The 23,588-nt window shown below is 39.3% G+C and overlaps 1 protein-coding gene and 1 long non-coding RNA gene across 5 annotated transcripts in view; one reads left to right on the forward strand and one right to left on the reverse strand.

Moving 5' to 3' along the window:
• LOC108000555 (connectin) overlaps positions 1-23,588 on the forward strand; it is a 171,695-nt gene that overhangs the window by 111,348 nt on the left and 36,759 nt on the right. The gene's annotated exons all lie outside the window — the stretch shown is intronic.
• The window catches only part of LOC108000558 (uncharacterized), a 64,694-nt gene continuing 44,812 nt past the window's right edge, over positions 3,707-23,588 (reverse strand). The window contains exon 7 of one of the 3 annotated variants that reach the window (XR_009831212.1): positions 3,707-11,090. This is a non-coding gene — a long non-coding RNA (uncharacterized LOC108000558). Of the gene's footprint in view, positions 11,091-18,778; positions 19,188-19,229; positions 20,775-23,588 lie in introns of those variants that run through there. The other 2 variants (XR_003698360.2, XR_003698362.2) reach the window with 2 other exon arrangements.

Genomic DNA, 23,588 nt, shown 5'->3' on the forward strand with positions numbered 1-23,588 from the left:
ATTTAAAAATCGTATTTCTTTAAAATTCATTAAATATGCACAATGGATAAATTCGAAAACGCGTATAGAGGATTCTTTAATTATAAAAGACTATCTTTATACGTGTTCGTTTTGTACTTTTGTGTTTATACCGATTTGGAATTGATTTCTTTTTCATGTATGTCTTTATCGATATAAATTATACACGTATCCATTATTTTTCTCCATTTCACTTTATTTTGGACGACTTAATTTTAAGTAATTCGCTTAAGAGAAGAAAACAATCTAAAATTAAGATAAATCTTAAACGGTGATCGAGTCAACTTAAATCGCGCTAAATTATAATCGATGTGAATATGAAATGATTATATATATTTTATTTCCTTTCTTTTTCTTTTGTAACGAAATTAAAAATTTGTATCGAAATAATTTATAATGAAATATTCCTTTATGAAATGTCAATTTTAATTTGATTACAATGCAATATATTTGAACTATTAAATTAAATTCTCGCCATTTTGTCCAGAAAGTAGACAGTGATGGATCAATTCTCGTTAAAGACAAAATTCGATCTGTTACAGAGAGAGCAACCAAGTTTTCAATTAAATTTATATATTAAATTTTGACGTGACATCAACTTAATACCGTATAATAATATGCGTATAAATTATAGATAAAATAAATTACAATAAAAATAAAACAATATCGAATCCATTTAATTTCAAAGCCATTAATAATTATCCTGGCCAATAATAATGTACATAATAGCCGATTAATGCGCGTATTAATACAACAATTAATCAAATCAACCATAACCTAAATTCTAAGTCCGATTAATACCGATCGATTAATTTGAAAATAATAATCCATCGAATGCTATTAGTCATTGCTATACGATTGAATTTCACTACATTTCCAATATTTCGATTAGAATTATCTAAGAAAGATTGTAACGCGATCGATATTCTGCGCCAATTTTTATTATTTTTATTATTTGTCTTTCTTCGTTCAACGCTTCACTTGGGTAGAATAAAAGACATATATACTTGAAGCGATTATTATTTCACTTTTATTTCATCTTCTTCTTTTATTTTTACGCAAAGAAACGATAATTCCTATATCTTTTTACACGAACATAGTCAAATTTTACAACAAACAAGTTTTAACGATCAATCAAAGATATAATATCAAGATAAGATTCTTTTAACGATCCTCTCCCATTTTCTCTCGATACTTTGTAAAAATTCGCCAAGCTTCTTCTTCTTCTTCTTCTTTTTCTTTTTCCTCTCGTTAGCTTCATCAAAGAATTCATTTTAAGATCATTAAGGAAATTAAAGAAAATAATATCTCCTTCTATTTTCTAAGAATTCATGCGCATCCGGTTTAAATCCATCAAAGTTATTTAACGAAAAGAAAAATAATAGCTGGAAAAATCCGATGGAAAATTTTCTACGAAGGAAGAGGATTGGATACGATAAATGATTTCAAGTTTTTCAACGATAGTTTCTTACGCGTCTCGAATATATCATTTTCATCGCTAGATTATTTATTTATTTTTATCCCTTTTGGAATTCGCAACGTAGGTACGAAATTTCGCAAGCATAAATTGCAACGATTCTCATTGTCACGGCAAGATATCTCCATTCTCCCGGTTATCGGGAAGCAGGCGAAGCAACCGATTATAGGAAATACGTACTTGAATATGTACGCCACAGGTGGCACACAGATGCTCCAATATTTAACTCCGATATTGTTCCTTAAAGTCACGCGATATTACGTTAGCTATGAGCTATTTACCCGCGTGTATCGTGTATTCAACACCAATTTTCCTTAAATTATGAAATTACCACCGATAAACGATAATAATTGTCTTTTAGAAATTTCCGATTATTCGCGTTACAAGAAACAAGAAATTTAAAATTAAAATCTAATTCCTGTTTCTCTCGCAGCATCGAACCGTATCAAATAAATATAAAATAATCGATTTTTCTTCGAGAATAATACTTCCATCCGATAAATAACTTTCTTCGTTGTTCCTCGTGTTTGAACGTAAGAGAGAAAAAAAAAAAGAAAAAAAGGAAAAAAAAGAAACCTATTAACAAACTTTTTCAATTCTCCTATAATCCATCGAGACTTTATATCGTAACCGAAGAAATAACAAGTTCTATCCGCTCTCTTGTTTGCCTCGATATTATCGCGATACGAAAAAAGAGGGATAAGAATTGTTCACTTTTAAACGAATAGCCACGATATAGCGTTTCCTCTCGAAACCGTTGGAAAAAATTTAACGGAATTTTCCCACTCTTCTCTTTATCGATTCCTAATAGATCCTTCGTGTTCCAGGCCCATAAATCCTCCGTCTCCTCTTCAAACAGCCGTCGCGTAATAGAAAAGCGACTTGGCGGCATAAAACGCGCTTCTAAAAGTAGCGAGTAGGTGCACGAGTAGGGGGATGATGCATCATCGATAGGCCGGCTAGCTGCAAGAGTAATTGCTCGAAATTTATTACCTTATCGCGGCCAGCCTGCGATATGTATCGAAATAGCATCTCGACCAGGTGGCGCGGCTCGCTATTGCCCGATTAATAAAACGTGCATATACACAGCCGCGCGTCCTTCTCTCCTCCACGCTCCGCCACCGTTTCGCGCGATAAACCTCCCTCCTCTTCTCGATAAAACCATATCGAAATTATCTTAATTTAAAAGAATCACCCCAAGAGAAATTGATCTCGCAACGATACACAGAGATGGATGATCTCTTTCCCCTGGAACGCGTCCTAGTTTCGATCATTTTTTCTCAAAGTTTCGCAGTGTTATTCGCATTCGCAATTCCAATTCCATTTCGATTTCGTAAGTGAAATTTTAACGCAGTGTTGCGCTTATGCATGGAAATGCGACTCTTATCATTTGATATTCCTTTATAAAGGGAAAAGGAATAAAATACGCAATGCGATGCAAAAAGAAGGGAAAAAAGATTTTCATCTTTGCTTTTTTACTTTTCTTTTTTACTTTTCGCCTGATCTTCTCAAATCGTATCGGAGATAGCGATATCACACGCTCTAATTGCAGGTTAATAATTATCGATTAATAAATATTTATTCGCGCTCGTTACTCATTTGGTCGAGAATTGATTTTCAAGAAACCTTTGGAACTGACGCGCTAATTTGTTTCCGATATTTCGGTAATTAATCGCCAGACCCAGATGCAAGCATCCGCGAAAAATAAAAACAAAAATAGTTATGGACTGTACGAGACTTTACTTTGAATCGCGTATATCTGATCGCGCGTATCGATGGATACACAGTTTCAAGATTTAAAAGTTTCTTTTCTCGTTTGTGCAAATTGCTCCAATTTGATAACGAAAGATAATAAAGATATACGTGTATAAATTCCTCGATAAAAAGCATTTCCGTCGTTCGATCAACTTGTTTCGAGATATTTCATCCGTCGAAATATCACCAATGTCCCGCGAAACATCTTGAATAGATTATATAGGCGGGCCACGGCCGAGAAACGAGAAAAGAATAGACAAAAGTTTTGATTTACGATTTCTTCTTTCAATCCTTTGTTGCACCCCTTTTCACGATTCAACGATAGAAAAATATCGATAATATATTTCGTCGCGTTTACTTACTATTGTACTTCTCTTCCTCGTCCTTTTCGCAATTTTCCCAAGCTGTCGTTTCGTAAAATCGTGACCATACCGTTATTAAAACCAATCTACTAAATCTTTCTCTCCTATGATTTTAACTCTCTCTCTCTCTCTTTCTCTCTCTCGGTTCATTTTCGATTTTTCGACGACTGTTGAAAATTATTCTTTCCATGGTTAATAGATTACGGATTTCTTTACGCAGATTTTACGCACATTTTTCAGGTTAAGGGTTTAAAAGTAGGATTTGTAAGAGATGGGTGCTCGAATCGAAAAGTAAGATTAAAATTTGCGCGAATCGATTATATACATCGTGTATAAAACGATCGGCAGATTCGTTCTCCAATTTTTCCCTTTAGACAAACATCTATCCAATTCAAACAACGTTTCGACCATTCTCTCTTTACGAATGTCCATAGAAATCTGTACAGAATCATCGATCCTGTCCGATGGATACTCTCGGGCACATAGCCGCCAGTCATCTCTACCTCTGACGCGTTATTTGCTAATATCGCTAATATATCCAGATTAATTTTTGCTCATGCTCGAACAGAGATATATACGCACGATAAATTATCAGCAAATTCTGTTTCCGTACCGCATCTTTGATCGATTTATTTATCGAACAATCGTGTCTTCCGTTACAATACTCGAAAAAATTTTCTACACGTGTAAATATACACGTTTGAAACACAGGATCGCATCTCGAATTTGATAATAATAACGAGCGCGATTTATCGATATTCTCTTTTCGTTTCGAGTTGGAATTCTCTTTTTTTTTTCTTTTTTCTTTCTTTGGCATCGCTTAATTACTTTTTTTTTTTGCCCTACGAGTATAACTCCTCGATCGAATCTCGAAATCTTTGGCGTCTGGTATTCGAAAACGAATAAGAGCAACTTGAATCGAGTGCGTTGGCGCGATCACAAAGGTTGTCGGCGTTGAAAAAACACGTCAAGTCAAATTCAACTCTTTGACACGTTTTAATTCTCGCGCCAGTACACGCTCGAGAGTACACCGCATCAAAGTTCCTCTCGATTCTCGCGCTAGACGATGTTTGGAGGTGGGAAGGGTGGGTGCACGTGTCGATTTCGAGCGCGTCTTGTTAGCCGGCCCACTCTTCAAAATGCGAACGCGTGCTCGAGCGGAAACGTTGGAACGAGACGAGTGCCGTTCGTTTGTTTCGTCACCGATTGCTTCTTCCTTTCCTCTAATCTTTCCTCCGTCGATCCAACGAAAAAAATTGATTCTCCATCGATCAAGCGAAAGATTTCAACGAACGCGTTAACAATTCATAAATACAGCGCGATACTCTCTCTCTGGAGTAAGAAATTATCAAAAAAACGAATCGATCGATTCGAAAGACGTTTCGTATATGGATCAATGTAATACTCAATTTATAGAGAATCGTGAGATGGAGTTTTCTAAGAAACGGTTTTTCAGATAACGTCATTCTTAATATTTCACATTTATCTTCGCCATTAGCCGTATAAAGTCGGGCCGGTAAAGCCGCGTAACGCCAACAGCGGTAAGAAGATTTATTTTATCTCGTACAGAGTGGTGCACAGTAATTCAATATTTACCGAAAATCGAGGAAATGCGTCTCGTTTGAGAATAACATTCGAAAATGAGTTTTTTTCTCTTTTTTCTTTTCTTTCAAACGACCTCGTGGACCGATCGTCTCCCCGAGATCATTCGCGCGCACAACGCCGGATAGATTCGACGAGGGGTGGGGACACGAGGGAACCGCGTAACGGGGTTGCCCGCAACGATCAAAATGAATCGAGGCTCGAACGATTCCGATTCGAGGGTATAAAATCAGATTTGATAGCGGACGTGCGATTGCACGGCGTTTTTTCGCGACGCCCAGCTTCGAATCACGGCTCGTCATCTCCACGTCGATCGAAATTTCGGCAACAAGACGGATCGTGGTTCGAACTTATTAAGAGGAGTGAATCATTTTTCGATTTTTCTCTCCACGCCTACATTCTTCCTATATTCTCTCTACGTATAAATACATTTTTCTTCGAAGGAAAGATATCTTTTTGGAGGCTACGTGAAATTTTCCAAAGCATCGACCCTTCTTGTTTTCGTTTTAAGACGCGTTGAGACTTGGCAACTTCGACTTACGAATACGATTTACATTGATCGAACACGATTTCAAAGTTAAATTTCGACGACGGGTAATTTGGTCTTTAATCGGATTTTCTGTTTATAACCTTCGCGAAATATTCAGTTAAACAGTTGTAGTTAATCAGGATCGACGATCCCTCGATCGAACAACGGTGTTTCGAAATTTCATCACCGTCCAGCACGCAAACATCCGCAAAACTACAAAGGAGACAAAAGTCAGCAACCATGTTATTCGCCATCGTTTCGATCATCGAAACACGCGATATGTAAAGGGCAGGTAGGCTCCTTTTCCGGCTCGAATATTCCGGCAGGTCGCAATTACGTGACGCGGTAAAAGCAGCGATATTTCAACGCGGCCCGCCTCATAATGACTCATAGGAAGTCGCTTCTGTTTCGCTTCTCCGATAAACATTTATCGGAAGCGCTTCGATCTAAATTTCGAAACGACTTTATATTCTTTTCTCGATTATATATTTATCATATTTCGATTATGCGTAACAATTTCAACGTTTCAAAGTTGGCAAAAAAAGGAAAGATAAGATTTACCATCCGTGTTAGATAAATATATAACGAATCGTTTGATACGTCATCTAGCCGACTATTAAGTTTAATCACATTAGAATCGATTATTCAATGTATCAAAACGCTTGAATTGCACGAAACGTATCGAATATATCGCGTTAAATCGTATTAAAAATTGTACGATTCCGTCGAAACGTACGTGCAAAGCGTAATATGCTCGCGTTTGATCCGAAACTCGTACACTGGTGATATTTATCTTTCGATGAAATTTTTTTCGACAGAGCTTTTGAAACACGAAGGGGCACACGTGCATTTTAAATCGACTTCCTTCGTCACCGAACCCTGAACGTTTTACGGTAACGCGCGCAATGACTCGTGGTGAATCGATCTCGGCCACGAGATGAACTAGATTCCGTCGATAATCGCTCGGAATAATCAAATCGTTTCGCCGTTTTCCGAATTAATGAATAAAAATCAGCGAAACCGAGCGAACCGAATAATGAACGAAAATGATTTATCCGACGGTAATTGATTTTTTTATGGTAGAACGACAGGCGACCAATCGCACCTCCATTCGATCAACGAGCATTTCGATCAATCGAATCATTCACCGGAGAGAACATCGGTTAATCTCTCTTTCCCTGCTTCCTTTTTCTCCGAATATAATGTCGTAATTTCGTTGTTAAAAAAAAAAAAAAACCTGTAATTCAACGGAATTTAATCTTTTAACGCGACACATTTCCGACGCTACGCGATCGTTGGAAAAATAAACCGTTCTGGAACAACAGGAAGAGAAACCCTTTTGCTCCCTCTAGTTTCAAAATCCTCTCGACGCGAGTTTATCCGTACCACCTGCGTCCCAATTAGTAGAGAAAATTCTGATCAACCGTCTTCGATGCGGACACGTTTTCACCGAAAAAACGATAATCTATTTGGAAAATCTATGTATAAATACGACGAAACCTCTCGAAACTTTTCATCGATATTGCTAATAATCGTAGTTATCGTTAATTATTTTCGATTGTAATTTAAAAGGGCGTGTGCATTTTGGGCGGAAATGTTTCATCGAATGTTGCGATTCATCGTGAGTTAGAGAAATTTCCCTCTCGACGACACTCGGCCAATTGTAGACGTAAATCGTCGATGGACGCAACGGAACGTGAGAGACAGGAGTCGAAAAGAATGAAAGATGCGCCACGATTCGATTCTAAGATCTCGAGCAAGCGATCAACGATATCGGAATAGTTGTCGAACGAAATTTCGCTGATTAGAGAGGTCGGACAGATTTATACTCGGCACAGGTATCAGGAGCGAATCGTTAATAATCGAAACGACGATAACAGTCGATTGAAAATTCATTAAAATCTCTGGTAATTGTTGCTTCGTGAATGATTACGCGCATAACATCCCATCGGGACTGTTGATCATTTATTTTGCACGAAATCTCGATGGAATGGATATCATCGTTGTTGTTAACCTATTATATCAATAACGTAACATTTTTAATAACATTTTCGAAGAAATCGTTGCTGCATTTTGCGTACTTTTGCTCGCGAATTAAAGCAACGAACGGAAAACCCATGGAAATGATTGAACGCTTCATGAATAATCATAAATGCGAAACGTCAAACGTCAAATATTTAATCATTATACATATATACGTCGGTCCACGTATATTTCACGCGCAATCCGTATCGATGATTCGCGCGTTTCTTTGATTTTCGATTCCCCAACTTTCTCCAACTTTTTACCTTTTAGTTGACGGGTTCTTTATTGGGACGAATCGAAGGGGAGGAGGAGTGGATGTGAACAACGCGTCTATGAAGCCTCGATTTCGATCGGAGCATCGATTCCCCATAATTCGGTCCATTTTATGGTGATCGGGTTGTAAATACGTCGTCGTGATTAAGGCGCTGGCTGTGAGGAACGCGTGGTACGAGAGAAGCATAACAGGTATATAGGTAGCGTGGCGAATGAAATTGCGATCACGCGTACAGAATGGTTATATATCGGTCGGGAAAGAAAAGATGGTAATTGAATCGCAACCCCGATCTCCTCTTTCTTCCGCTTTTTAAAAGTAAAAGAGTTTTATTATCGAAAAATGACGAGATTCGAGAGTAATGCGGATGACGGTGAGTTTTTCCTTCCTTCCCGCCTCTTTGTAACAGGTTTCAAAGTTTCTTTGGTGGAATGCTTTTTAGGGTGCTCCTTTGTGCCTCTTTGTATCGCGAAAATCGCCGGAATGGTTTCTTTTCCAGGGTACAAAGCATTGTTTCATCGCCATAAATGTTTCAACCGTAATGGTGGCGTTCCATCGATAAGTTTCGTTGGATTCGTCGAAAAGTTTCGCGAAACTTGTCCGATATATCCTTTCGAATAATCGATATCGACGAAATAACTTTAATTTTACGCGTAGATTATATTGGAAACGTACGATACGTACGTACTTCACGTCGATAATTATAATTACAATTATTTTTCCGATAAAATCCAACAATTTTTCAATCTCTTCGAACGTTCAACGGCAAATACGTTTTTCAATTTTTCTTTCATCTTGATTTATATTGTTTAATTTTAAAGCATAACTCGAATAATAAAAGTTCTTCGGTTCTTGTTAAATGCTACCGCAGAGAATTCCTTACTTTTTTAAACATCTCTTGGGAATGCACCCCTCTATTCTCCGTAGAAACCAGCTGTACCTTTTATACGTGTGTATATATATATATGTATATATATATAGCGAGCATTTTAATTCTTTTAAATCATATTCCTCCCTCCGGGAAATGAAAGTCTTCCAACTAAACAGCTGCACCGCTGTTCATCGATCAATCGTTTTTGATATTCAACGAAAATTCCGAGGGAAAACAAGCCCCGGAGGATAACGTTGATCTCGAATCCCTGTTAATTCGTAATGCCTCGTATATTTTCTTCGGGACGCGATTGAGAATTTTGAATCGCGCCCCGAATACAATAACTTTCCCCAATTGTTCCAGCAATTTTCATCCTCTCTTTCCGCGCCAATTCGCGTAAGTCGCAAAAATTGTCAAATCATTTCTATATCGTCTTTTATATTTAAAATTGTTCCGTGTTCCATTCTATTCGTATTAAATTCGCATTTTTCGCTATATTTTTCCACTCCTCGTAAATCTTAATCCCCATAATCTCCATAGTACATCTTGATACGAATTTCACAAAATTTTGTCAACCAACGAACGAACAAAAGAAAGAAAGAAAGAAAGAAAGAACTGAGTGAAATCGTAAAACAGCTTATCGCGTAAGACGTAAAGATACATTTTCCCGTGCGAAAATGATCGAATATACGCGTGGATAAGATAGGGTTGAAATTGGGCCGATAAGCACGCTTGATTTCGCTTCGGCCGACCCAAGTGGAATTTTACGTTTTTCTTTCTTTCCCTCTTTCTCTCTCTTTCTTTTTTTACGACGATCGAAGGTTTTACGACGACGACAGAGGACAGGAAGATAGCAAGGTTTATAGAGATATATATGGCGGTCGCGTCTCCCGCGGGATCTGTAAATAATTAGCACGGTCGAAGGAGAGTGGGAGCATTAATATTTAGGAAGAAGCGTCGGGGCCGAAAGAGAGAGGGCTACAATTCCGGCAGACATACGCGTAATTCCGCGTAATTTTATGCCGGCTGGGATGCTCGGTTTTTCGTATTTCCATTTTCTTCCTCTTTTCTTTCCCCTGACCACGTTGCCACGTCCTTTTCTTTCCTCTTTTTTTTTTTTTCCCACTATCCGCCACTTTTTCCTCCCTTCCCCCCACTTTTACGAGCGGCTGTAAAACCACGTTTGAGCGGTGGAGATTCTTTCTCATGCAAATTGAATTCTTTTTGATTCTTACTCGTCACTCGAGCAGCAGAACGGTAATTTCTCACGGATCAAAAAAAAATTTCACGATTTCTTAGCGGGTATAAAAGGGATCTGTGAAAACGATCGAGAATAAATCGAACGCGTTCCAATTATTAATTCTGCAACCTTCCAAGTTGATGTGGAAAGAAATTTTAGTTTGGAATTTTTTTTTTTTTAAAGAGAAAGATACGCGTTCGTTAGCGCGACGATTTAAAACATCTCCTCGGAAATTTACCCGTGAAATATTGGAAAAATAGTACGAGATCGAACTATGAACGGGAAATGAAAGTTGCACGATGGAGCGGCGATACGCGTGGAATCGAATCGAGGACGAAAGAGAAACAACGCGCGCTCCATTTCGCTTCGATTCGCGCGCCCGCCCCGTTTGCGCAAAAATTTCCACCCATTTACGATCCCCAATAACGATTTACCGCGTAAAAATTACGCGTATTACGGGAGGAGAAAAAAGCAACGGTAGAAACGAAATTTGCATTTGTATGGAGGATTTGTTTACGCGTCACCGAGTCCGCGTCATTTTCTTCGCGTACGCCTGAAAATTGACAAAAACTGCGCCAATGTTACATCGATCGAGGATATTAACGAGTTTTTTAACGACTCGTTTTGTTTTTCGTTTTTCCCCGAGTTTATGAGTCGATCGACGACGCGCTTTTTCGCGTAAATCGACGGTGGAAAAAATATTCAAACGGATAGGAGGAAGGTTCTGTGTTCGCGTTTCTCTTCTTGTCACTCGCCAACTTTAAACGCGATTAAACTTTGAATGCAAATTCATATTTTTAAATTGTGTACGTGCAACGAGAAAGATTAAAATACAGAGAGAGGGAGAGAGAAAGAGAGAGAAAGAGATCTGGAGTAGATTAATTTAAAGAGAAAGTTTACGGAACGTGGCAGAGAGATGAATACGTGGGTTGAAGAAAATCTGGAATGGAAAAAAAAAGAAGAAAAAAAAACCGCGAAGAGAAAAAGGTTACAAGGAAGAAACGCATCAAGTCTGGTTTATGGAAGAGAAAATGTATTCGTCGATTCTTTTTTTCTCTCTCTCCGACGAAAGAAACTTTCATAGGAGGCGTGTTCTTATAAATTCTTAAGACTTTTAGACGACGTTGCGTTTTTTTTTCAATTTGTCGTTTACGCATCCGCCACTCTGAAATATTCACGGCCGCAGTTTAAACGAAATAATCGAATTACGAAAGTCGAATTAAAAGTCACACAAAAAATATATTTAATCTTCTGCTACGATTTTTCCATCTAATCGAGAATTTTTTTTCCTTCCTTTAAAGATTTATCCAACATTTACGCAGTAGTAGTGACGTATTGTTCGTGTTCTTCGGATTCGAAGAATTACTAACCACGCGCGAACGGGAAAAAAAGTTTTATTTTTTAATTTACGAATTCAAAATTTGAAAGCTGTCGAAATAATTAGAAACGAGTTAAATAATCAATCGAATAAACGTATTTCTCGAATCCATGTATCAAAAACGGAAAAGTAAATCGAAAGAAAATAGTGAACGAAACGAAACAAACGGACCAAAGATTTTAACGATGACTTAACGAGTTTGGAAAAAACAAATCAAATGCTTTTGTTTATAGAAATATTAATATCGACGCCCGATCGAATGTTTAAAAAACAAAACGTTTTACATTTTACTCACTCGATTAATCCATTGCATGTTTTTCTTTTTATCCATTATAAACCGCTGAAACCGAGCGGCCATTTCTTTTCGAGGAATCGCAACGCGTTTTCGATTTTCGAATGAATCGAACAGTGTATCGCTTTAACGATAGATATTATATTTCAATATTTTTATACGTATGCCTATCTTCTTTTTATTCCTTTTCTCGTGCACTCTCGTGAATACTCCGCTAAAAAGATCTACTCTTTCGTCGCGCAAGCGTGGTCGAAACTCGAACAGTTATCCTCGGACGCTTTCAAACTTTTCTTCCAACGAGTCAGGATAATGACACGAGATAGCCATGTTGCCACACCGATCGATACAATTTTTAGTACGAGTTGTTTGATAAACTGTTGCTTTATAAGATTGTCGATCGCGAAGAAAAATTGACGTTTCTTCTCTCTCGGAATAAAAATTTTTTTTATTTTTTATCTTCTCGCGAGAATGAAAATTGATCGTTTTTCGTAAAGGAATAGAAAATTGAAAGATAATCGAAATAAAAAAATATTTGAATTTTTCGTTTGGAAAATTTTCGAATTATTAGAGAAAAAAAAACATTATATCGGTTATTGAAAAGTTATAAAAAAAAAAAATGAAAAAAAATTGAAAATTGGAAACCGATGGTTTCATTATATCGAAATTTAATAATAATTTTGTTTCGGATATATCGTAGTCGATGAAATTATTAAAATCGATGTTTATAAAATTATTAAAAAATAAAATTACGGTTAAATGCGAATATATTTATATTCGATGTACTTTAACGTTTAAAAATATTCGGAAATTGTATCGAAATTTTCGCGTTTGAGCGATGAAAAAGAAAAAACGCGTTTGTCTTTACGCTCGTGTGAAATCCGAAATCGTACACCAATCGTACATCAATTTTACGAATGAAAAAAAAAGAAAAAAAAGAAAACATTGCTCGTGCAGAAGCGATGTAAATCGTTGGATCTTAGATCCGAGTCCCCATAAAACCGATGGAACTGCGCTTACACGCGCATCAATCACGTTACGAAGTGGAAGAGTTGAAAATCGTAGGAAATATCGTCTATCTGATCTTATCAATCCTGTTCCAACTACAGACGTATCTCTTTCTCAAACGTTAACATGCGTGTAAAGGAGAGGGAGGGGAGGGGATTTGATTTTGAGATATACACATATCACGTACGTGCATCATAAATGATTCGCGTAAACGCATCCTCTCGCATCTTCTATTTTCACGGAGGCCGAATGCGATTTCGTTTGATGGATAAAGTCAACGAAGGTGAGAAAAAAGAACTCGTATTCCGGTTAAATAATCCGCAAACAGCGTCTGGCAAACAGCGAAGGCGAGCACGAAGGGAGGATTCGTCTCGTTTCTCTTTTAATTATGAACGCGTTTTCAACCGTGACCGAAACACCAACGCGATCGTAAAGGTAGAGAAAGTCCAACGCCGATCACCAAGTCGGCTATTACACCGTTCGAAATGTAAACGAACCCCATTTCAAACATTCACGACCACGTTTCCTCTCCGCTATCCCCTGGATGCACCAATCGTCTTCCTTCCTTCTTCCCATCCTATTTTTCCCCTACGTCGTCTACGTGCTGTTTAACCAACTCCATTTTTCTTCCCTTCTATCTTACAATTTTTTCACGACGTTTGAATTTTTAATTTCTTTCTCTTCAAATCCAAATCCGTTCTATATTTTGAAAAAGAACAAAAAAAAAAGTTAAAGAATCGACACGCAAATAATATTCTCATTCTCGTTGAAACGACTCGTTCGTTCGAAATTTCGATAACTTATCGCTAGTTAATTATTAAAAAACGTAATTTTCAGCGAATTTTTTTTTTTTCGAATAATCCTTCGTTTATAACTCGATCCAATTTTCGTTTATCTACACGCTGTCGTTTATTAACAGCGCGTGCGTTATAACCTTTTCGAACGAATATATACAATCCCATCGTTGACAAACGGAATATCATTGTCCATTACGCGAAATAAATATCGGTGTCACGGTTTTAACCGACCGACTCTCCGCGTAAAAAATTCGATTACTCGCTCCCCTCGTATAAATATCGTGTATTCCAGTGTATATTCGACATCGAAAAGACGTGGAATATAAATTAAAGGTCTTCTCGAATAATTCCGGAATGTGATCGATGGAAAACTTTTGATTCTGATTGGAGCAAGTATAACGAGTAACGAAAGCACGCAGGTGCGAAAGAAAGAGGAAAAGAAGAAAAGAGAAGAGGGAGGCATGGCGGTTCTATATGACGTAATCCGTCCCAATTGTTAAAAAGCGATCCCCCGTTGTTTCACGGTGAGACAATGCGTCTCGATGCGAGGCCACATGGCATCGTCGCGTCGCGTCGATCGGTTTACGCCAAGTTTTGCGCGTGCCTGCATACGCGTCATCATCTCGTGGGAAATACGCGTGCGTTTTCGCTTGAAAACGGGCGGCACTACCTCGAGCCTCCACTACCGATTCGAGCCTAGTTTAAGCGGGATCCGCTCGAGAATTCCGAGTTTTTCTATGGGGGGAGGGGGGGAAAAAAAAAGAAAAAAAAACGAGAGGTGTTTCCTCTCTACACGCGCGCTGGATATCACGGGAGAGCGAAGGGATTGAATACCGGTCTTCACGGAACACGTTGTAAATCCTTCGACAGTCGACGAGCCCGTTAATAATTGAAATGGGAAAACTGGCGAATGCCATCGAAAAATCGAACCAAGGAAACGAAGCGAGCAGCAGGGAACAGGTACCGATAGAATAATCTAAGAGGTGACCGATTTAACGAGAGAAACGTATTTTCGGACGTAACGAATAACAGCATCGAGAGAAATTTAAATTTTTAGGGAAATTGGACAGGATAATTCGATTAAACGCAATTTCGATCGAATACAAACACGAATGGAAGCAATTTCCGAGACGAGTCTTTTTCAAAAAAGAAAAACTCCAAACATCGAACGACGCGAGAAAAACCCACTCGAAAGATCGCACCCGATCGAGTGGAAGAAATCATCTCTTCCTATCACGAGTATACTAGAATCATCGAACAATATTTGCATTCTTCGCATTCGTCTTATCCTCGAAATCCATTCATCCCTTTTATTTCACCTTTCCCTCGAATATTTCCCTCTTTTCCGCCGGATCTTGTTCCGGAAAAATTTAGCATTTTCCCTTTTGGCCAAACTCGAACGGGGACGGGACTCCAGTTCCAGCGACAACTATTTCCAAAGGATGGAGGAGCGAGTTTTTTCGCCGTGGAACGATTTCAATAACGTTTCGCGCGATAATCCGGCCGCGATCTGAATTTGAAATCTTTCGCAAGATTTCTTTCACGGCGCGTCATCCACGATGACACGGAGATGGCGAGGATGAAATTAAGGAAATGGGGATACGTGACGAGTACCGATCAAATCGTTCCTCTCGATCGTTCCTCACCTACGAGATCTCCAATCTCGTTTCTTTATTCCGATTTTATTTCGTTGATTGAGCCACGTGTTAAATCAGCAAGATACATTTGTTTAAATATCGAACATTTGTATGCGCGATCACGTATCAAGTTTTCCGTGAACATCGATTCATCCTCCGCTAATCGTATACGTACACATTACGTTTTCCGCATTTTTCGATTCCGCGTCCAATCATTCTCGTTAATTCGCTGATTAAGCTCGCGTATTTATTTTCGATTCGAATGATTTCGAAAAACACGTCAATGTTCGATCGCTTGCGACTGTTTGCGCCAATTCCGATTCGTGGATTCGCTTTTTCAAAACGTACTCCAATTAACGAGAATATTTGATCGATTTGAAAATTTTCCATAATTAATATCGAAAGATTTAAAATTAAAATTATCGATATTATTATTAAATGTCTCGTTTTTTCGTTAATCCGTTACGATCTATCGTTTCAATTCTCTCTACCGATTATTTAAAAATCGAAGAAAAGCTGGAACGAGTTACAAAAGCTGAAACGCATCGGTCGAGACCCTTTTAAAATTTGCAACGAGGAGGAGGTACCCCCAGACTGTGTTTTAAAGAGCCACCATTTATAGGGACAATTCGATTTATCCCGGTAAAACAATGCCCCCGTCCACATTCGTCTCGCTGTCTTTTATTTCTCGACAAATGGATTGGATCAGACTTACGCGTCGACAAACGCGTTTCATGCTTCGACTTTATTCCTTTTTTTTTTCTCACACCTGCGCTTTTCGTACGATCCCCGCCAATCTGTTCGATTCACTATACTACAATAACTACATTACGATATAATGTATAACACCGAATATCCTCGAACCAACGAAATAATCTCGACAATAACCAAGATACTTTCGCCTTTTCGTTTCTCCATTTTCCAAAATTTGCTCCAACCACTCACCGCCCCCTCCTCGCATTTACCCTCGGACCACCACCACTCGGCCCTTCTCAACGTCGTCCACTTTTATCTAGTTCACCGCTCCGGTATACCACACCGGGCGAATCACGCTCAGATAACCTCGTTAAACTTGACTCACCCTTTTCCAACAATAACGTAACCAGACTAGCTCGAAAAAAGGGGTGGACGAGATGCATCTGGCCGGATTAGAATCTGACCTTTCGTAATCGCTTTAAAACCAACGACTAATTTATTCCCGATATACCAAACCCCGATGTGACTCGGTCTCTCCTTTCCGGCCGAATGCAAAATACGGATCTGGATCTATCATCGGTTCTTCTTCTCCACTAACTTTTCTATCATGGGGATACGCGGGAAACGAGGATGATATACGGGGCCGGGGGGAAATATCGATCGAGGCATCGCGATACTTGGACCCACCAATGCGACTCGGTTGAATTTCGACGAGTGTCCTCCTTTCTCCTTCCTTTCTACTTTCGCCTCGCCATCGATATGCCGATTCCCACGGGAACGGGATAGAAATTATCATCTCGCGCCGATATTACGAACGCGATAAAGAGGAACAAGGATAATCGATAAAAGAAGAGATTCGATCTTGGGTTCGTTCCTTGTCTCCGCGTAATATATATATAAATATATATATATATATAAATATATATATATATAGAGAGAGAGAGAGAGAGGAGAGAAGAATTTAAGGGAATTCGTTGCCTTTTTATCTCGAGATAAAGAGGCAAACCAACTTGGAAGCGAAATTTTTAATAACAAAATAAGACGATCGAACGAGTACGGAAAAAAAGAAAGTTTGAGTAATTTTTAATAAAATAAATTTCTATTTCGTACTATAAATTTTTCGTCCAACTATTCATCGTAAAAATCGACTTGAAGCGATGATTTTTCAGAATTGCGCGTCAAAGGAGATATCGAAGGAGAAAAAGGTAGGATTTTTCTCGGAGAAATTCAAAGGGTTTTCACGCGATGGCGATATTTTCTACCGCTTAAAGACAAACCCGAGGGCACAATTGCAAATGACAAAGTTCTTCGTTTCCCTTTCGGATTCCACTCTTGCCGCGTTATTTCGTCGGTTGATGGATGATTCGTGTCGAAAAATCGATCGCCGATTCGAGCGACAATTCGAAATTCAAGTTTGACAAAGGGAGACCGACATGTCGATTGTTTCTCCTGTCGAAGAAAATTGAGTAAAAATCGATAAAGGGATATGCTTTTCATCGGTTGATCGGATACAGACGGTGGAAAATTTCAGAGAAAACCGCGTTGAAACTATTAATCGAAATATGATTCAAAGAAGACGAAATAAAAATTTATATGTATACATATATATTGGAAAAAATTTTGTTCTCCACAATTAAATATTGATAATTGGCAATGCTGTTAAATTAAATAACGAACGATTGAAACGATTTTCGCGACATGATATTTCGATCAAGGATAGTTTTCAAAAGAATTTATCGTATTTTTATTTAAATATTATTATTTAATGACACGTTTGACGCACGTGATCATCAGTCTCGTTTCGATCGACACCGGCGGAAATAGCGGCGACGAGGAACGACGATAATGCATTAACATATTAAATATTGAAATGTCATTTTTTCGAATAAGATGAAAAGCACCGACTTTCTAAGAGACACGTGATGCACATATAATTTTATATGAAAAGAAAACTTTTATATTCGACGTTAGCATCTTCTTATACAGTTTTTCAATTTCTTAATTTCGATACAGGATTATTATATTGCGCGAGAAATTATCTTCACTTGGGAAATTATAACTCGATATAATTAAAACCCAGAGGGGAGGGAGATATGCGATACACGATTCCTCTTACAAGGAAAACATTAGAAAGCAATTCTCACCGCTGTGCGGTTCTTCGCCACTGCGATAAGAATATTATTTTTTTCTCTCGCGAAGCGAAACGGCTCCCCGACAAGCGTGGAACAGAGGGTCGTGCTAAAACGCGACAACGATTCGAACGGATCTTATCCCTGGATCGGATGGTCTCGCCGCGTTCCAATTAGCGCGCTCGAATCGCGCCACATAAGGCGAAAGCTGCACGCACAATCGCTGCGCTAAAAAACGCAGCGTGCCCCTCCGACCGAACAACAATGGACCGTTGATTTTGCATTCGCTTCCGAGCAAGGGGGTTGCTGCTGCCTCCACCTTCTCCCTCTCTACCCTCGCCCTTTCCGCTAAACTAACCCCCTCCCCTCTCCCCTCCACCGCCTCTTATCGATCCCTTCACGGTTTTCTTCTTTATTTTTACGTTTCATTGTGCGATCGTTGCGCCCATGATTTCTAACCTCCGTGTTTTGACGTAATCCCATAAAGCGCGTTATTCTTGTGTAAATAGCCGCTCGCCCACCGAGGGTTCGAAAGCGATACGTTGGTCCATAGATAGGGGGATGCGTCCGCCCGGTTAATTGCTCCAACTGGTGGGAATCTCCTTCCTTTCCTTTTCCCCGACCCAACCTTTCCATTCCCTTCTGGGACTCCCATCTCGGAGTCGCGTTTATTTTATTTTATTTTATTTTATTCTCTCTCTTTCTCTCTCTCTCTCTATCCTTTTCTCTTAATCGCACTTTGAATTCCGCGATGCGATATTGAAAACTCGGACAATTTTACGAAAGATACGAAATCTCGTTTCGATTTTAATCCGTACCGAGGATAGAGACGATTATCAAAATCTTTCAATCGAATTTTAGTATTTTAATTATATTATTGGAAGCCGAGTTATTCTTGGTAACGCGAAAAATAATATTTCCCGGCCTTGAATTCGGGAAAGTTGGGAGCCCAAGAGTGACGCAAATTCTGAAGCATCGCGATTTCTTAAAATTCTCGAATAGTTCGTTAACTATCCCCGGCTAAGTTTAAAACGACCGAAACTTTCATAAGATCCTTGAAAATCCGCGTAGTCGCGATATTTTATGGTAAATCTTGAGAACTTCTGGAAAAAAAGAAAAATTATCAGATTATACGCGTTACATCCGCGTGTAAGATCATCTCGCAACTTTGCCCTCTTGATTAAACTTAAAAATATCATTTTCAAAATTTCCTTCGCACCTTTCGACACTCCTTATTAACCCACCCCAAATACTTCGAGATAAATTCCCATGGAATCGTCCTTTCTACTCTATTATTTATCGAAACGTTATCAAACGTTAACCTATAATCCTTAAAAGGATATGAAAGCAGGCTGTATAATATATGGTGAGAAAGGGGCTCGTGGAAGATGCGTTACGTTTGTTTGATTGCATACAAAGGAAGGGTGGGCAGATTTTGGGGCTTGGATGGGTTGCTTAATCCCTGTTTCGACGAAATCGAGGGGTGGCGAGGTCCATTGTAAATAAATTATCGAGATTGAACGAGACAACCCCGAGAATTTTTGCGATCTGGGATCGTTTTCTTCTCCCTCTTATGATCGACGAACGGGCCTATTGAACGCTCGTATCGTTTCGAGAGTGTAAATTTTTGGTAAAATGCGAAACTCAGAACCGAACGAGATTATTTTATTTTCCATTTCATATTTTCGTTCCAAACGTTTGACGCATCTCGAGATATTAAAATCGTTCCGTTACGTCCATCTTTTCTCCAATCCCGATGGATATTATTGTTCAGAGTCCTAGATTCTTGGAGCACGGTTACGCGCAATTATTCATCCACGCTATATCCGAACCGATTCTTTCAGCGAGACGCAAAAAAGTGCAACGTCCTTTCCTTCTTTTTCCTTTTTCCTTTTCTCCGCATCGCTTTATCCCGGATCCTCCATTGAATTCTCATTGACATTTTTGGTTGTATTCTATACAGATATATTTTATTTTTCCATTCCAATTTTTATTCATTGTTCCGCTCGAGAACCGTTTCGATTTTAAATCAGACACGATCGCCTATTAATCGACGTTCTTGCGAATTTGTATTTCACTTAAAAAAAAAAAAAAAAAAGAAAGAAAAGAAAACGTACATTCACAATAACGGATAATATTTTTCAAACGTTATATTTCTCCCGTGAATACGATTTTATTTATTCAAACGATAGGATATTCGATCTATGAGATAACTCTTTAAAAATTAAAAATTTAATCATTAAAAAATTGATATTCGAAAAGATCGAAAAATATATCGTTATCGTAAGATCGTTTTCTTCGATCGATTCGTGGAAAATTGATGACGAGGATTAATAAATAGAAAGGATGAAGATAAATCGGTGTAAAGAATAGGATTTTTTTTTCTCGACTCGATCAAGACGGAAGAAATCTCCGACTTATTTTGATGGAATTTCACGTGGCACGGTGCGGCGCGACGCTACTTCCGCTGGAAAATCGGCGAGGATGGTCTCGTTGATTTATCACCGATCTATTTGAAAGCGGCGACAATCGTTCCTGCCGGGAATTCGTGTCACTGGCCGCGATATATCCTACTACTTCTTCGCACTCCCCTTGTCCAATTTTCAGCGCAAAGTCGACCAAACGTACGAACGAAAATTATTCGTTCTACGTGCACGTTTTATTTCGTTCAGTTGATCCTACGTATCGATCTGTGTTGTAAAATGAAATATGCCTTTATATACTCGCTATGTATTATAAAAAGAAAAAAGGAAAAAGAAAAAAAAAAACGTCGCTAATTTATAGATTTGAAAATCCATTGTAAAGTTTCAGCCGAAATTCCTCCGTTTCTCTCTTTGTCTCTCGATATTCCGTAACAAAAGGAACGCAGTAACATCGGTCCGATCAAACGTGACGTAGTGAAATGGAACGTAATATCCACGATGACGCGTCGCGTGTTCGACGCACGATTAATCATCGTGTATTACTACGATTGATCGAAAGGACAAGATTGTTTCGTACGATTGCCATCCGAGAATTATACGTTCGTAATCCTTTCGTCCTCCGCGAAAAACGTGCAATTGCACGGTTTCGTTTGGAATTCGTTCGTACTCCCGATAATATTTTCTCGCCGCAATTTCCATTTGTAATCCTCAATTTCCAATTATTCTCGCCCATGAAATTCATTCGTCACATCTCGTTTATCTACATCTCGTAATATCCTCCAAGGACGCATCCTCTGCCTCGATACGTCCTCCTTCGCTTCCCTCGTAACGCTGAATTATGGTTACCGTCGCTTTTTTTTCTCCGCCGCTCCTTCACCTTCTTCACGGTTGTCATCCGCCACGAAATTTACGCGAGTCCGCGTAAAATAGGTAGGTATACACGCGAAACGATAAACGGGCTTCCATTCTCCTTCATCGTTGCAACTTGGATGCGATGCAACTATTAGCGAACGGGATTTAAGGGATTAATTCGTAGGGCCGTTTATCGGCAAAGATGGAAGATAGACGTTTGCGGGCGGAGCGAGAGAGAAAGACACGCGAACCGAACCTCGTAAAAAGCGTGCCGGTAATTCTCTTCGCGCGTATAACTCAATTCGCCTTTTATTTTCGCTCCGTTACCCGTTCACTTTACCCCTTCGCTTTATCGTCGTATTACGAATTTAAGGAATTTTAAAACCGACTCCAACCCCACGAGTTTCCAATCCCAGCCCGCCAATGAAATTTATCGCCTCTCCCTGCCCGTGTATTTTTTCAAAGTCGCGGTCCTATGTATTATCGCGATCAAAATATATAAATCATGGGAAAATTTGGAAGAACGGATCGATACCCGATTTAATAACGGCGGCGAAACTCTGGCCAGTGGCGAAACACACGTACACACACGTGCGTAGGGATCGCGTTCTCGATCGAGAGCAGGTGAATCTCTGGAAGCGAGAGAGGAGGAGAGCGCGCGACGGGTGTCTGGCTGGAATTCAATTTGATCGTTCCATTCGTCTTCGCATCGGTGTCGAGATACACTACGCGCAACCCTGTCCGTGCCGGGACATCGACCCCCTGTTTCTCCATTTATCCTCCTCCCCTTTGTGCCCAAGAGGCCGCCGCGCCATCGACCACGCGTAAACGTTTATTAATGCGCGTAAATCAAAACGGTCCTCGATTAGTCCACCAATCTTCTCCAAAGCGATTCGCGCGAAAACCCATTCGAAATAATCTTCCCATTATTTCCCATAACCTTTCGTCCGAAAAAATTAACATCTCGTTCAACATTTCTGCAATTGGCGAATGCAATAATAATAATAATAAACGTAGAAAAATTGCATCAAAATATCGTTCGTCAGATACTCATCGATCAGAGCCTATCCATAGAATCGTAACAACCCGATATCCCATCGTCCCAAAAGTGTTCATCGCGTCGTAAATATTGGTAAAAAGAGGGAGAGAGAGAAAAAAAAATCTCCCTTCTCCCAATGAAACGGTAGCACGCGTCAAAATAATCGAATGACGCTCTGCCGATGCGATACGGCATTAATCATTGTTCTTTCAGAACGAATCATCCTATACCCTACACCGAATCGAACCATGGACTTCATTAACGCGCGTATCAATCGCATTACCACTCGACCTAATGACCCCCCAATGAGATCGGGAAGGGACAGAACGCGTCCAAACACCCTTAACCCCTCACGACCTCTCCCCCTCCCCCTCATCCCTTTTTTCCACGTTACGTTTTCCTCGAGCATTGTGCGAACCGATGTTATTCGTTATTCGTTGGAGAATGGAACGAATATCCGATTCGTTCAACTTTTAACCGTAGAATTCTTTAATCCTGTTTAAAAAAAAACTGAAAACACGATTCGACGAAACGGAATACTATGTACGTAAAAACATTCAACGCACGCGATTATTTCTCCTCCTTCTCTTCCTCTTTTTTCTTCAACCTCTCTCTCTCGTCGATCCCTCGTCGACGCATAATAATTTAAAAATGGTAATGGTAGCGGCCGCGGTTGTGATTAAAATTTGCTGCGTTTGCTAGATGTACGGAGAAAAAGAATAACTCTCCGCGCCATCGATCGTGCGCGAGAAAAGAAATCTCAATTCTTCATAAATATATATATATATATATATATACACATACCTCTCTTTCTCGTCGTTTATTCTCTAACGCGTGATAAATTGACATTGAAAATTAATCTCGAATAATTAACAGCATCTTTACGACGGGGATGGGCTTTCGAATTATTTTCGACACTGCGTTATTGCGGCACCCCCGCGGCAATCCCGACAAAAGAAGGATCGTGTGCGCGCATGTATAATACGTATATGTATAAATAGACTTAGGGGATGAAAGAGGGCAAACTGGCTTTTGAGTCTCGCTAACATAAATCGCGAGCCACCCTCTTCCTCCTCCTCCTCCTCCTCCTCCTTCTCCTGGGAGGATTTCGACGTGGCCGTGGGGTAATAATTCCATGATTATTTCACGAACGGAAAATACAAAGAGCGAGAGTAGTGGGAAACAGAGGA

Source organism: Apis cerana, linkage group LG9, assembly GCF_029169275.1.
Source record: "Apis cerana isolate GH-2021 linkage group LG9, AcerK_1.0, whole genome shotgun sequence".
Lineage (NCBI taxonomy): Eukaryota > Metazoa > Arthropoda > Insecta > Hymenoptera > Apidae > Apis > Apis cerana.